Source organism: Strix uralensis, chromosome 16, assembly GCF_047716275.1.
Source record: "Strix uralensis isolate ZFMK-TIS-50842 chromosome 16, bStrUra1, whole genome shotgun sequence".
Taxonomy (NCBI): domain Eukaryota; kingdom Metazoa; phylum Chordata; class Aves; order Strigiformes; family Strigidae; genus Strix; species Strix uralensis.
Window position 1 is genome coordinate 9,994,104 of NC_133987.1, and position 15,054 is coordinate 10,009,157.

The following is a 15,054-nucleotide window of genomic DNA, read 5'->3' on the forward strand; positions in this document are numbered from 1 at the left end:
TTATTTCTACTTATTAGCCTCAAAGAGAGTTGCTGCTTTGCTCCAACTGCTTTTTAATGTCACTTTATCTGATGCTAGTTGTAAAATGGATTAAATCCTCTTCTGATGCTTGAAAGGCTCAAGTATTAGAGCTGGGCTTTGAGAGAAGCGCCAGCATTTTCTGCTTCTGTCCTTCTTTGATGGGAAGTGCTTGTTTTCGTGATGCAGAGCTGCAGCATGCATTGGGAAGATGCGGCTGCCGTGAGATCTGTGGAGCATCCCTCACTGTGGGGTGCTTTTTGGTACCGCTGTCTTTACCCCTCTCTCCCATCCCTGTAAGCAGATCCCTCATAGATTTCTAGGTCTCTTTCCATCTAGAGATAGAAATAAAAAAATAGCGCAGCTAAAAAGTGGCAAAAATCAGGGTAGCCTGATCTTTTGTTGTAAATGCATGTAGACTTTTGCAAAGCAGAGATTTGGACGTGAATGAGGAGATGTTTTGTGGTAGGAAGTCATGACACCAGTTCCCTGCAGTGTGTGCTGGTGCTTGGTGTGCACACTAGGCTTGCATCGCTGGTGCCTTCTGTTAAATCATGGTTTCCAGTAAATTCCCAGCAGCCGGTTCTGGTATTTGGCTGAACCAAAGCACCAGGTTCGGCTTTTACTGGTTTTCAGCAAAATTGCATTACAAATCTCTGTGCTTGATCCTTCCCTCGTCTGTAAGATCTTGGCTGCTTGGTCCCAAAGTCTGGCTGCATTTTCACTCTCCCCAGCTGAAACCACAAGCAATTCCTCTGCTTGGCACTGATACCCCCTTGCAGTGTGCATTTGCACCCTGGGAGAGCTGGACATGACGACTGACCTCAGAAGGCGGCTGGATTTATGTCTGAACAAGGAGCCCAGGGTGCAGGGATGCTGCATCTCTTTGGCATGGACCTCTGCCCTGTCTCAGTGTCCCAGAGTATAAAATGATTTGGCACCGCAGCCTGCGGCACGCAGGGACTGTGCTGAGAAATTTGGCTTCTTGGCTGAGTTTTGCAGCCTGCCGTGAGCTTGGTGCTGTGCAAGCTCTGCCGATGCATCTCTTGTGGTCATTGGAGCTGCGGGGAAGCATGGCAGGGAGGGATGCAGGAGGGCAGACTGAGTGGCAGCAGGGCTCTAGCCCTCTCCAGAAAGGATGCAAACCTCATCGCTGTTTGCATTTCAAGGGAGCATAGAGGCGTATTTGCATTTCAAGGGTGCGTAAGAGCATTATGCACAGATTGCATCCAGTGCTCTGGGTGCTGTACAGATGCACTGAAAAAGCATCCCTGATCCCGAGAGGTTATAATCAAAGAGCATTTAGCCAAGGGCTGGGTATGTGAGTGTCCGGATGGAAACTACAAACCCTGCAGTTCTCCCAACCCAATATCAGGGTTACTGGAGGCTGATGTGCTGTTGTCAGGAGAGGGTTAAAGCATGAGCATCCCTCCAGCGAGCAACCTTGCCTGGCACAGAAACCTTCTTCTCATGCTGCCGGAGCTACAGAGAGGGCTTCTGTTCTCTGGGCACTGACCTCAGCCGCCGGCCGGGACGTGAGTCACGCTGGGAGCCAGGCTCGGTGGGCACTGCTCCCTGCACCCCTGCGAGGGCTCTCCCACGGCCAGAGCGAGATGTTAGACATCTCACTTACCGTGGGGATGGTGCTTCTTCAGAGCACGCATGCTCCTGGGTTAAATGCTGCTTGGTGTGCCATGCCTCGGTGGGTCTGAGCCACTGTAGCTGGTCCTCGCCAGTGCAGCCGCCTGGCACGCACCGGGTGTGGAGTTCACAGCCCGGGGAGCAGGGCAGGGCACGATGCCCCAGCGGGTGGGTGCGAGATCTGGCATCTGCATCCACATGTTGGTGCTTGTGCTGTGGAGTTTTGGTGTGGAGAAGGGGGTCTAGGAGCTGGGGTTCTTTTTTTCTCCCCCAATTTTTTGTCTGCTGGGGAGGAATAGATTAAGTTGAAAAATTAAGTGGGAAAAATTGAAATGGAGGAAGGAGGAAACCCTATGGAAAAGTATGTTCAGCTGAAGTAGACAGGACACCGTTTGCTGATGTTCAGTCTCCTTTTTATGTCTTCCCTATATAATCCTACATTTAACATTACACAACTCCCTGTCAGGACTTGTTCCAAGAAACCTTTCCCCATCCTTTCCTTGGAGGTTTGAGGGAAATGTAGTCATTGCTTTAAAACAAACGACTACTTCTTCTTCCTCGGCATGCCCTGACACTGCTCCCGTGGGAAGCAGACAGGGCAGGGGGGGTGATGCTGTGCAGGTCACCTCTCCTGGTCTCTGCAGCCTCATCCAGAGCAGAGTGAAAACTCACGCAACAGCCTGTCTCCAGGGTAGATAAATATTGAGCCAAATTGCCTTGGAAGGAAAGGGATCCTTTTGAAACAATCCACTCAAGAAACCAGCAGCAGATAAAATCCCCAGCCAGGCTAACGCCATTCACTGCAGCATCAGCCCAGGGAAGGCAGAGGAGAAAACGGGTCCTGGAGAGCTGCCTGTGGTGGGTCCCGCTCAGCCCTCACTCCGTACAGCAACTTTGCAATACAAATGATTTAAACATCAAACACGGACCTTACTGCAGTGAAGACAAGGCGCATCAAAGAGCTGTTTAACAAACTAAACTAGAGAGAAGGATGCAAGGGGAGATCACAGTGGGTTTGTCTTATTATTATTTTTTCTCCTGCAAGGGGAGCGGGCCTGTGACAGGGACTTGCACGTGGCATCATTCCCGTGCCAGGATGCGCTGATGTTTCAGCAGGACAGGCATCATATGACCAGGAACCGAAGCAGCCTTTCGGTGCCTTCCAGTAGCGTTTGGAAGTGCTGATTCAGGCTCAGTGCAGCCCCCCCAAAAGAGTAATGCCACTTCCCGAGGCTCTGTTAAAATCAAAGGGAGATGCCATCAAGGAGACACCGCACAAAGTCACCACTAGAAGGCAAAGGAAAAGGCTCCAAATGCAAAAGGTTTTCTTTTTGAGATAACTTTGGTGCATTTTTATTTTTTTTTTTTTAACCTCTCTGGGCTGTGGTGAGAGGCCAGCGATGACTGTTATGCTCTCCAGGAAATCCATGAACATTGCAGTGATGAAGTGATGGATCTTACAGATAGCTGCTGTAGGAAGAAAAACATCTAGCAAAAAGAAATACACAGGTGTCTTCAGCTTCCCTAAAGCAGAAAAGCATTTAGGCAGCCAAACCTGTGGGTCTGAGCTGGAGCGGTGGAGGAGGAGGAGCAGTCGGCCAAGCAAGGCCCTTGGCAGCCGGCTCCAGGGAGGGGGTAGCACCACGAGCTAAAGCTGGATGTTCACAGCTAGTTTAGGATCCAGCTGTAATTTTAACAGCTGGTTCTGTCAAGCTGCCTTCGGTGTAGCTCTGATCCAAGCTTCTATAATTAGCCAAAGAGCAGCAGCTCTCGTGCAAAAATTAAAGCAGCAGTGATGCTCATTGCAGGGGAAGCAGGGTAGCACGGGAGTGAGCCTTATCTAAAGGGGAAAGGGCTGGCCTGTGAAATTTTAAATAGTTGAGGTCTGGTCTTTCTTTTTTTCCCCAAAAACACTTTGTGCAAAATGCTTGGTTAGGTTTTTTCATCTCAAAAAAAGCGCACACCTAAGAAATGTTTCATTTTGCATCATCCCTAACAGAAATATTTACATTTATCAACCCAAATCAAAAACGATTATTTTGTGGTCAGTCTGAGGTCAGTTGTATTTGCTGAACTCATACAGTTTCCCATGGGCAAGATGGTCTGAGACCCTCCTGCCCCTGGATTCCCTTGGTGGCTCAATGTGCTGCCTGTGTTTTGGGATGCGCTCTGGATGCTCTCTGGCAATGTCCTGAGCAGTCAGTGCCCCCTGGGAGAGTCAGTCCACCCAGTGAGTATAGGCTACAAAGATCAGTAAGTGTATGAAACACCCCAATTATAATTAGCATGAGTCACTCCTGGTCTTGAGCTTTCCCTATTAGAGGTCAACCAACTTGAAATAATATATTTTGACATTGCTCAGGCTGCCTGTTCCCATAACCTTGGGTTTTTACTGTCAATAAATGGATCTATACTAATTGGAGACAGCTAAAGAGAAGTATAAGGCTGGTTCTCCATGTTTTTGATAACAAACATTTAGGGTAAGAATAAGGGAACCATCTCTTTCTGTTTCTGGTGGTTCTGGTAGTTCTTGGTGTCCCTGATCTTCTGGTGTTAATCGGTGTTTTTATACTGTGCACGTTCATGTTCCCTGTAGGGTGACACAGGACCAAAAGGCTGGTGCATCTTTCTTCTGCTAATGAGAAGGGAGAGACTAGGAAGCAATATGATAACAAAGTATATGGAAAAGACTGATTTCATGGCAACTCTTCCTAGCTTAATTAAATTTCTATTAAAGAAAGATCCATTTTATGTTGGAGACCTGCGCAAGGCCAGGCAGTTTCTGTCTCACCAGATAAAGAACATTTTTCCAGAGTGAGGTCATGTCTTTTTCTGGAGTTTGCCAAAGATGTAGTTGAGCCTTAGATCAACCTCAACTGAGAAGGGCAAGCATTTGCTGATGCTTCTTTCTGTCCGACACCAGCCTGTCTCCATCTGCATTTTCCCCCTATAGTGATCTCGCCCAAGTTTTCACCTTGAAGTCTCTGATGCAGCAGAGAAGTCTGTAGCAGTGGAGTTGCCCACATGCCACCTCTGGGATGCTTACAGTGAAACTGGGCTGGGAGGTGTCTCCCCTGCTGTTTAAATAGGACTGGTTTTAAAATCATTGCTGCAGTTGAGGTGCACACACAGCAGCTGCCTAGATGAGCCAGGTCTGTTTTCATAACCAGAGTAGCCCTTGAGGGAAGTAATTATGTGGCACGTCAGTAACAAACAGTATATCCCCAAAATACCAAAAGACAAGGAGGCTGCTCAGCAGGGAATGAATTTAAACTTTCACATATTGCAGAGGCCAGAAGAAAGAAATTTTAGTGTAGCAAAGTTGATGGGAATTTTGGTCAATGATTTATTCAGGCTAGAATTTAGCCTTGATTATATAATTACAGGAGTTCATAAAGTGCAATTGCACTGCTCCAGGGGATGGGGGTGATAGTTTTAGAAAAACCAACGTGCAACCCGGAGGTTGTGGCTGCACTGCTGAATGCCCCCCCCTTGATACCACAGCTGCTGGAGCATCCTGTACGAGCTGACTTCTGGGACAGCTATAAAACCAGCAGCCAGGAAAGGAACGAGTCCTAAATTAAAAAATTCTCCATTCCCTTCATAAAGCAATAGCTTTGCCTGTAAATGTGTCGAACGCTCAATAATAGACGATCAGGAGCTGTTAGCACCGCAGCAGATGTGCTCGAAGCCATTTGGATTTCTCTTCAAAGCAAACAAAGAGGAATGTTATGTGCATGCGAGGACGGGTTTCTGTGATTTATGGTTGCACAGCAATGCTGCCTACGTGGGGGGAATGCTTTATTCCGGGATGCCCTGGAGAGAGGGTCCTAAACCCATCTGAAGTCAGTGGTGAACTTCTCTGCTGACTTCTGTAAAGCTCTATTGGGGGATTAAATTAATCTCATCCTTGTTTGGTTTGATCTATGTGAGCAGCTGCCCAGGCTGAGATTTTATTTACTGGTGTGGCTAAGAAACCCATCTAAAACTATTCAGGGCTTGGAGGATATTTTAGCCTGATCCTGTAGCTGTGGTTTGAGGCTCTGCAGGATGCCTGTATGAAATCCAGACCTTCAGGTGGTTCCTGGTGCTTCACAGTTGTTTTGAGCTGAAGCCTCAGGAACATGTAGGTTGGTGTAGCCCATCTGCGGTGCATGTTGAGGGGGTAAAGGCTCCTCATCCCCAAGGCTTTTGGTGTCTCGCCTCTTTGCTTACTGTATTAAAGTGGTTGAGGTTGCATGGGAGGCTGTAGGTGGGTTCTCCCTCCCCTCGGGCGATGTCCAGGCAGGGCCAGCTCTGCACATGGGCAGTGTTGGGCAGGGGCTGGTGGATGTGGGATGGTGGCAGCGGCTCCTCCAGGTGCCAAGCGAGAAAGCTGCAGCTTTTTTCCACATAACTTGCGATGGCTGCAGCAAGGAATTTTTGGAGTGTTTGTCTTGCCCAAGGAGGATCCTGGTCTCTGGTTTGGGGTGGTTTTGCTCTCAAACTTCAGCTTCTGACAGCACACTACTGTACAGATATTATTATGACTTAGTACTGCGTGCCTGTCCTTAAATGTTTTCTCGCTCAGCTTTTCAGCTAAATCAGGCTTTGAGTGCATTCGGTGCTGGTAAATGGGATGAGCATCGCACTGGGAACCTCTCAGCTTTCATCTGCCTTTTTTATTATAAAAGACTGGCTTCAAAAGACCAAAACCTGAAGGTTATTTACCTGTAACTGGATTTTTTTTCTCTGAGCAGCCAGCAGCTCCCAGGTGGGTGTGTGGAGATGCCACTCGAAGAGGAAGCATTTGATTTCCAAGTAAAATTAGATTCCACATTCAATTCTCAGTAACGCAAGCGCGAGACTTCCAGTAAAGACATTTTCTGTAGCAGAGGGTTTTAACATCTCCCAGCAACTACAGTCGAATTGTTCTGCAGCAGCCAACTATTGTCTTATCTTTAATATGTAAACACTTGCTCAGTAATTAAGTTACCATGGAAGTTGTACTGTATCGATGGTCAATTATAAGATAAACTGATAAAAGGGAGGATGTGGCTGTGTTCTCTGCAGTGGACGCCAAGCCTGATATGCCTGCAGTGGTCAGGTGAAGGCTTGAGAATTGTATATTTTGGTATTTTCTCCTGATATTTGTTCCCATGCAGCATTTTCAGGGGAGGTGAGTGCTCACTAGGAGATCAAGAATCACTCTACTAAAGGGATTTTTTTCTCTGGCGAGCGTCCTTTGCACCACCTTACTTTGCAGTCACTTGCCCAAAGGTTGTCACCTCCTGCTGCCTTGATTTCCCACCTTTCATCCCACTGACGGCTTCCCCGTGCTCCATGCTCTGCAGAGGCACCTCACGTGTCTCGTTTCTGCTGCACTTGATCGGCACAAGGGGCAATGTGATCCCATCCAAGATACCTTCTGGGAGTATGAATGAGTGTATTAATGTCTTTGTCACCTGTGAGCTACTCCATAGGGAATCACAACATGTGATTAAAGAAACCAGTTAAAAAGAGCTTAGGAAGCTGGATTAGGTACATGATCTCTTATTATGGCTCCTTTTAGCTGATAACCTGGTGAAAGAAGGGGGGTCTGGATTACATGGGGAAACATCAGACCTGACAGGAGTGTTTTCTGACTGTTAGGCTTAGTGATGTCATGTACAAATTTAATCAGATTTAAATAGTGGCAAACATCACAGGCTTAATGGATTTCAGCTTTATTATTGGGGCTTTGCGTAGAAGCAGTTTTGATTTTCAGCTGTGAGCCAGCAATGCGAGTGTATTCACGATGACATTAAAAGGGAGTGGAAACCCAGGGACTGACCTTGCATTTAAATACCATATGCCTACATATGGGGACAGACCTTGTCTTCTTTCTGTCAACCTCAGGATCTTGATGTGTTCTTTAAGCTCAGCCTCATGTTTTTTCCATAGAGACAATGTATTTGGCTCCATGTCACTTATTGATCCCAGCAGCTGGATAGCTGAACAAACAACTTTTCCATTTCAAAGGCTTTGTTGCTCAAGATGAAGCAAGATGACAACATATTTTTGCAGTGATCTGGAGAGTTTGTTTTCCATGCTTGGCTTCAACCTCGAAGTTGTCCTGCACATGACCTAAAATGGTCTCTGTCCTCTGTTTTAGGGAGCATGGGTTGCTCTCCTTGACCTTCCCGTGGTGAGGCTTTGTCTTGGCTGTGCTGGTTTGGGGTGATTTGTCCAGAGGAAAATTGCTGAGGACACTGACATCCATATCTCTGCAGAGCCATGATACTGCTGCCTCCAAATCCAGTCTTTTTGGGTGACTTTTTTACATTGTGGGAGAAGATGCCTTGCAAGGCATCAATATTGAAGACGGTTTTGTAAAACACTTTGCTTGGAGTATTGGTAATGGGAGACAACCTCGTATGCCCAGTACTCAGGGACTGACTGTCTAGAGCTGTCAGGGACAAAACTTACCATTTCGTGACAGTTGGTTGTTGAGGTCTATTCAACTGGTCAGTGCTCCTAGTCCTGCATGAGTAGGAAGAGGGGGGAAAGGGGAACATCAATGCTTTTCAAGTTCCCCTTAGGAGTAGCATGTGGCATTGTTCCCTTTATGAGTAAAGGGAAATGTATGTGTTACTACTCCCTTGTGTTTTCTGTGCCACCTAAACCACCGACCTAAGGTTTCAGCTACTTCCAGCTCTGAGCTGAGTATTAATGATGTTTTCCCTTAGAAGGCCAAGAAGATGTTTGTAAGGTGTTATCTCAATCATCTACTAAATCCTGGTTTTCTGTCTGATGCAGCCATTCAAGTGCTAATTGCCTTTGATTAAGTCAATCATTTGCAGAGTGAGTGGGTTAATTGGGTATTGTGGAAGCAATCAATCTAATCAGCTGCTTGCATCCATAGCTGAGGCACTACAATGCAGCAGGACAATAATTGTTTTATGAGCTCCTGGAAGGCAGCATAGGCAGACTGGATGGCAACAGGAAACCCTCCTCTGCAAAATGGCCTTTAGGAAAGGTAATTTGGATGCTAAGTGCTCATTAAGAGAGGACTGATTGATTAAGAGCTGGGAAATTCTCGCCACTAAAACATGTGTGCATGAAAAAATAGTTGGTGTGGGTGTTGGTGTGTGGGCACATGGGAGGTCTTGGGCTCCTTTGCCTGGCTGGGTGAGATGTGATGGAGGGATGTGTTGTCTTAGAGGGGGATAAAGAGTTGTCTTAAGGGGGATGAAGGGAGATCACTCCCTTCTCACGCCTGCGAGAAAGTGTGACGTGAGACGTGCCAGGCACCCATCCTTACATAAGGTGCACCAAGAGCTTACCTCCCAGGTGTCCTTCTAGGGCCGAAGAGACTGGTTTGCAGCATCACTAAATGCATTCTCATTGGCTTCTGGCTGAGGCTTTCATTTCCAAAGCACTGAAATGTGCTTGAGCAGTAGCAGCTCCTGGTGTCTCCTCACGTGGTCTGTGCAGGAGAACACCTGGGGGAAGGGATGTCCATCTCATCAGCAAGCCTCTGAGGTCCCCTCTGCCTCCTGCACATGTGGATGCTGACATTTCCAGTACGCCTGTATCTGCACTGCTGAACATGTAACCAGCAGGAAGTGTATTTATCCGGAGATGACTGCAGAATTATTTTCAGGGAAGTTATAAGCTCCTCAACACAGCTGCAGGCAGGGGGAAAAAAAAAGCAAGCTGCTGGTGCTGTGCAGTGGAGTGGGGGAGTGGCTGGAGCCTTGACTGCAAGCTCTGAGTTGTTTGACCAACCTTGACACCGCTTGCAGGGGGACTGCCTTATATGTGGGGAGGATGAGTTTGTCTGGACAAACAGTAGTGTTTTAACTTCATGAGAAAATGTAATATCCCTTTTTAAATAATTTTTATTGGAATACAAATGCTTAAAAAATTTAAATTGAAGTCATTGAAATGTCTTGTTTTGGTGGTGGCTGAATGCTACAGGAAGAAATATTACAACTTACAGCAATCAAACCAAGCAAATTACACTGACACAGCCAAACAGGAGATGTGCAGTTCTTTTTGCAACACTATTCAAAGTCCAGCCCATAGGGAAACCTCTTAGAATATGCTACCTTCTCCATCCAGCCCTTTGACTATGGACAGTGTGGCTTATCTCAGAAGAAATATCCTTCAGACTCCTTGTTTTAAAAGGAGGTTGTGACATTGGTGTAAGTGGTGATGCGGGGATGTCAGGGATTTGCCACTCAGCTGCTCCAAATAATTATGCAATTCCTTAACCTCGCAGAAAAAGCAGGCACATCATCTCCACTAAGTACCTATCTGCTGTTCTGGTTTAATTAACATCTTACAATGTTAATATAGCAGACTACTCAGCTTCTGACATATGGAGAAGTGGCGATATATACCCTGCAATTTCAGCAGCAAAGTGATGTAGTTGTATTTAAATCTTACCCAAAGCTCTGAATTGGGGTCAAAGCATTTTAACTGCTTAGAGGAAAGAAAATCTACTTCTGTAGGTGGAGGTGCCCTGCCTGAGCTCTAGGAAAATGTGATTGCTCTTGGATTACACACAGAAATAAATTTTTTCTCCTGCTTTGTCTTGCAGTGAGAGAAGAAGGCAAGAAACAACACAGTGATGCATTTGGGCTCGGGTATGGTATTGGCTCTGTTGCTGTGCTCGGTTTGCATACACTAACGTGTTTCTCCTAAAAGCGTTGGACCAGACCTTGTTTTTACCACAGCTCTAGAAATGTCATGGAAGCAAGCAGTTCTGATGTCTCTTTCCAGGTGAAATTGCAAAATAAAGCACTAAAGAAAGTGAAGAGCAGGTGTGGTTTAATTCCAAGTTTATAATGCTTTGTTTAGGATGACAGAAAGCAAAGTCCATGCAGGCTTGGGTTTTTTTCCAAGCCAGTGGATCTGGTTGTCCTCCTCGAAGGAGGGGTTTTTTTCTTCTCTGAGAACAAAGGCTGAAACTGAAAATGTAATTTTGGGTACTTCCTATAATCCACATTCTCAGAGACCAAAAAAACCCATCATTAACTAAGCACCATAACGGCTTTCTGAGGTGGGGAAGTAGCAATATCCCTCTTCTTAAAAAATGGGGAACTTGAACGAATTGCTGGTGAAAGTCGGATGGAAAGATTATGTGTATGTCAGATTGTCTTGATAGAAAATCCTGTCCCTCACTTCCTCTGCAGCCTTTTGGACAGTGAGAAAGCTGGGCAGGACTAGAGCACCCAGTGGGTCCTGCCAGTTTAGATGCCTGGCTTGGAGAAGCTCCAGCCACCAGCTCAACAGAGCTGACACAAGGCCATGTGATATCTTCTTTTCAGTCAGCCAAAGTGGTGACCCTGTTTTCTTTGCCCTGCAGAGTTTTATCTGTGGCGATGAAGTGAGTGTGGAAGCGACAGTTCCTCAATTTACCTTGGAAACTACGTAACGGGTCAGAAATACCCATTCGGGCTGTGTGATTTCAGGTTATATTACGTGCCATTTGTTGGCTAACTTTGTCACAACTGCTTGGTGGATTTTTTGCAAGTGTCACAGGTTTGTGCCAGAACTGCCTACAAAAGCAAGCCATTGGTTTTGCTTCTTGGTGCGCGGCTGAAGTGATGCAGACGACTTGGTCATCAGTAGTAGCAGTGTTAGCAACACGAGAATGGTATTTCTAAAGTGTGCCCATAGGTGCCTTCCAGCAGGTCTTTACCAGGTGGTCCTTTTTACGGTCAGGGTTGGGTGCTGGTGATCAAATGGGATGATGACAGGTGGCTGCATCCCTTGTTCTGTGCCTTGGGAGAGGAAGCAAACGTATTGGTGACATGATGCTGTGTGGTCCAACACCAGCAGTCAGCAAGTGTTGTAGGGCTAGTGGTTGTTTAGCTTCAACATAAGCACAACAGCCCTCATGAAGATCTGAATTTGACTGGATACCTGTGAATATGAAGCTGTTGCTAAGATAGTGCAGCCCACAGAGGCCAGGAGGAGACGGTTCAGTTCTCTGAATCCGATGCCCTCCGGTGTGAGATCTGTTCCCTGTTCAGCCTCCTGCAGTTTTGTTTCTGGACACCTTCTCTAGCTGTTTTCACAATCCTTTAGATCAGGACATTGAGGACACGTCTTGCTGACATACTGTTTGCCTGGGGAACCTGGATGGGTTCATGTTGGGTTCAAGTCCAGTTCATGGTGTTTTGCACTGATTGGTGTTGACAGAATCACAGGCAGCAGAATTGGGCAGAGCAGAGGAACAGCTCCCAAGGACTCAGCCTGCGAGGAAGGAGGGAAGAAAGAAAAAGCAGCAAGTAAAGGATTTATGAAAATCTGTACCGAAGTACAATGAAATTAGCAGCTGGCTTTGTCAGAGCAGCCAGGAACTCTTTTGCAGAGGTGATTGGTCTGGGAAAAGCTGGCATATGAACTATGGAAAGGGCTAACAGTGTTGTGTTGGGTTTTTTTAATTTTTCCTTGGAGTGGAATTTGGATACTGTGTTTTGCCACAAAAGGTTGGAAAGAAAATATCAAAATGATGGAATGTCCTTATGTAAGAGGGCAGGGAAAACTGGGTTTCTAGCCTAACTTTGGCACTGGTTCACGGTGTTGTCCTGGACAGCTCACCAAACCTCTCTGTGCTTCCTTTTCTTTGGATATAACCATTAGGATACCCATCTGACAGGAGTGACTGTTAGGTGGACTTTACGGATCTGCAATTATTTGAGATTCTGATTGAGGAAAGGCAGTGCAATTTTATTCTTCATCCCTTAAGTTAAGGAAAATCACAAAAAATATGTTATGGAGGGGAACAAGTATAATAAGGAATGCTTGCAGCATCCTTCACTGTTCAGATGTTTGTAATGAAACACTTGAATGAATGGATGAGACCAACAGCCAAGACTTGTGGAGATGAGCTGCTCCGAGGTGGAGCTGCTGAGAGCTGAGCTCTGTGTGCCTAGCACTCTGCGAACTGAGCAATCCCAGGTGGGGATTTCTGAAGGAGAAGATGGGCTTTCCTTCTGCATCACCCCGTGTTTGCATTTGGAGATGTCGCTGTCCTCATCACGTTGTCTCTCCTCTCTCCTATTTGACACTGATGTCCTTTCCTCCAAACCCAGCTCTCTCCAGCCCCTTATGAGATGTTAGTGTTCCCTGAATGTCAGGCACAGAGGGGTGGCAGAGATGCTCTGAAACTGCTGTTTAGTGGAGTGAATAGAAATGGCTTTTGAAGTACTCTCCTGTTGCTCCAACTGGCTTGGCATTAAAAATCAGCACCCTTCAGGAACAGAAACTGCCTGTCCTTGGTTTCTAAACCACACACTTTGAGAGCAAGCTGCTTAACATCTTGCTATTCAAGAGAGCAGTCAGCAATCGCCAGCCGTCAGAGCCCCAGCAGCATCTCTGCCTCACGTTAAGCGGATCTTGCATTTTATAAATGTATCAGCTGGGCATCACCTACTGCCTGTCTGTCTCCTGTCAGAGAGGTGTTATTCCTATTCAGCTCCATCATGTACAGCCTGCTATAGGTATGTAGCATTTTTGCTGATATGAGCCTGGCAGGTAACAGCATCTGACTCTGAATCAGTCAGAGCTTCAGTTCCCCAGCAATTAATTCCTACCACAGCAGTGTTACAAGTGCATCAGCCCAGGTCTTTCCTGCGCTGTTGTTGGATGTGGCTGCCCTTGCTGGGTTTTGGTGGCTTTCTTGGCTGCTTTCCCTTGCTTAGACTTCGGATAATCCTGCTCCCTGTGGGTTCTTCTCTTTCTGACACTGCAAGTGCCCTCCAAGGGGTTAGATGTGTCTTTTTGCTAGAAAAAGTACGTAGCAGGCCCACACTTGGGATAGGATTGAATTGAGGCACTGAGTTAGCTACTTCTGCTCGTGGTGCTGGGCAAGTCTCTCCCAAGCTGGATGGGTGGACCAGAGAAGGAGCTTCAGACTTGTCATTCCCCTGATGTATCCAGTATCAGTCCTCTGGGTTACTGGACTGGTGCACGTGGGTGGTGATTCCACATGGGGTGAAGCACTTGTCCTGCACTGGAGGGATGGGGACGGCTTGAAGGTGGAAGGATTAGGTGGGCAGTGGCATGGCATCATCGGCTGGCTGTGGCCATGGGTTAACTGAGGGTTTGGGCTGTCCCATCTGCATCTCTGGGCAGTGACATGGACTCAGTCACTGCTGTGGGGAACGGTAGGTTCGTGGGAGCGCAGGCAGTGAGGACTGCTGGATCTCATGGTGGGAGATGCTCTGCTTGTGCTGGCTCAGTCGAGCAAGCGAGCTGTAAATAACGCATGAGGGGGGATCCCTACAGGCTCCGAAATGAAAACACCCGTGCCAGTTCCTGGGTGGCAGAGCACGCCCATTTGGAGAGGCAGAGTGAAGCCCCATGTTTTCAAATCAAACCCTGCTGCAACATGTGCCCCATATAGAATAAAACAAAGGCAAGGCTGCTGACAGCTTTAAACATTTCCACCACTTCCATCTGCATCTAGTTATCAGCCCGTTTGCAGTCCCGTGTGCCAGCCGTCGGATGCGCCGGTCGGATTTATGATGCTCTCTGCGGTTAGCACTCAGCATTAGCGACAGCACGGGCTTTGCCATTGCACTTATTTATGGCAGACTTGGATGGATTTGCCTGGCGTTCAGTAAAGTCTCTTTGAGGACCTGGAGAAAGTATTTGGCGTAGGATTTCATAAGTCCAGACAGAAGTGTGTGTGAGCATTTTTTCTTGCTTTAGGTTTTTATGTCATGGAAATAATTTATATCGCTTACACCTGTAGAGTCAGTGTTGAGGAACTGGTTGAAGGATTTTGCTGCATCTTTTAATCTGTGGTTTAAAATCAATCCTATATCAAGATGGACAAGTGCAAAATGGGCTGAATGAGGAATTTCTCACACGACTGGTTTGTAGCAGGCAGGTGAAGGAAAGGCTTTAATATTCCACTTGGCATACTAAAAAAAAAAGTTTAGCTACTTAGTTGAAAGTTGTTATAAAACATAATTTTTAATTTTAAAATCCTAGCTCCTGAGAGCCAGTAACAAAAATCGAAAAGGAGTGAAACTAAGAGAGAGAGGGAACACTCTTTCAATGGGACTTTTGTATATCTTAACTAAATGGAAGATGACCATGAAACTGCTCTGTTAATATTCACAAAACTTGGATTGGACAGTCCTGGGGGTTTCTTTATTTTGAAGCATTTAAAATAAGGGTGTCAGTTAAACTTGTGAGATAAGCTGGGCATTGGGGCTGCTGCAGGAGGTGCTGGCAGCAATCAGCTGCAATTGCTTTTCTGATTTGAGGAGTTAAGATTTTTAGATTATTTTTTCTCTCTTTCTGGCTCTTTTGAGTTTTAAATAAAGCATGTGTATTTTGAACAATGTTCTTCCCAAGCAGCAAGTCTGCCCGTGGGGCTGATATCCAAGGGGAGAGAAGAGGCACAGG

The 15,054-nt window shown here is 46.5% G+C and overlaps 1 protein-coding gene across 2 annotated transcripts in view; it reads left to right on the forward strand.

Moving 5' to 3' along the window:
* ADAP1 (ArfGAP with dual PH domains 1) overlaps nucleotides 1-15,054 on the forward strand; it is a 61,629-nt gene that overhangs the window by 32,546 nt on the left and 14,029 nt on the right. The window lies entirely within an intron of this gene.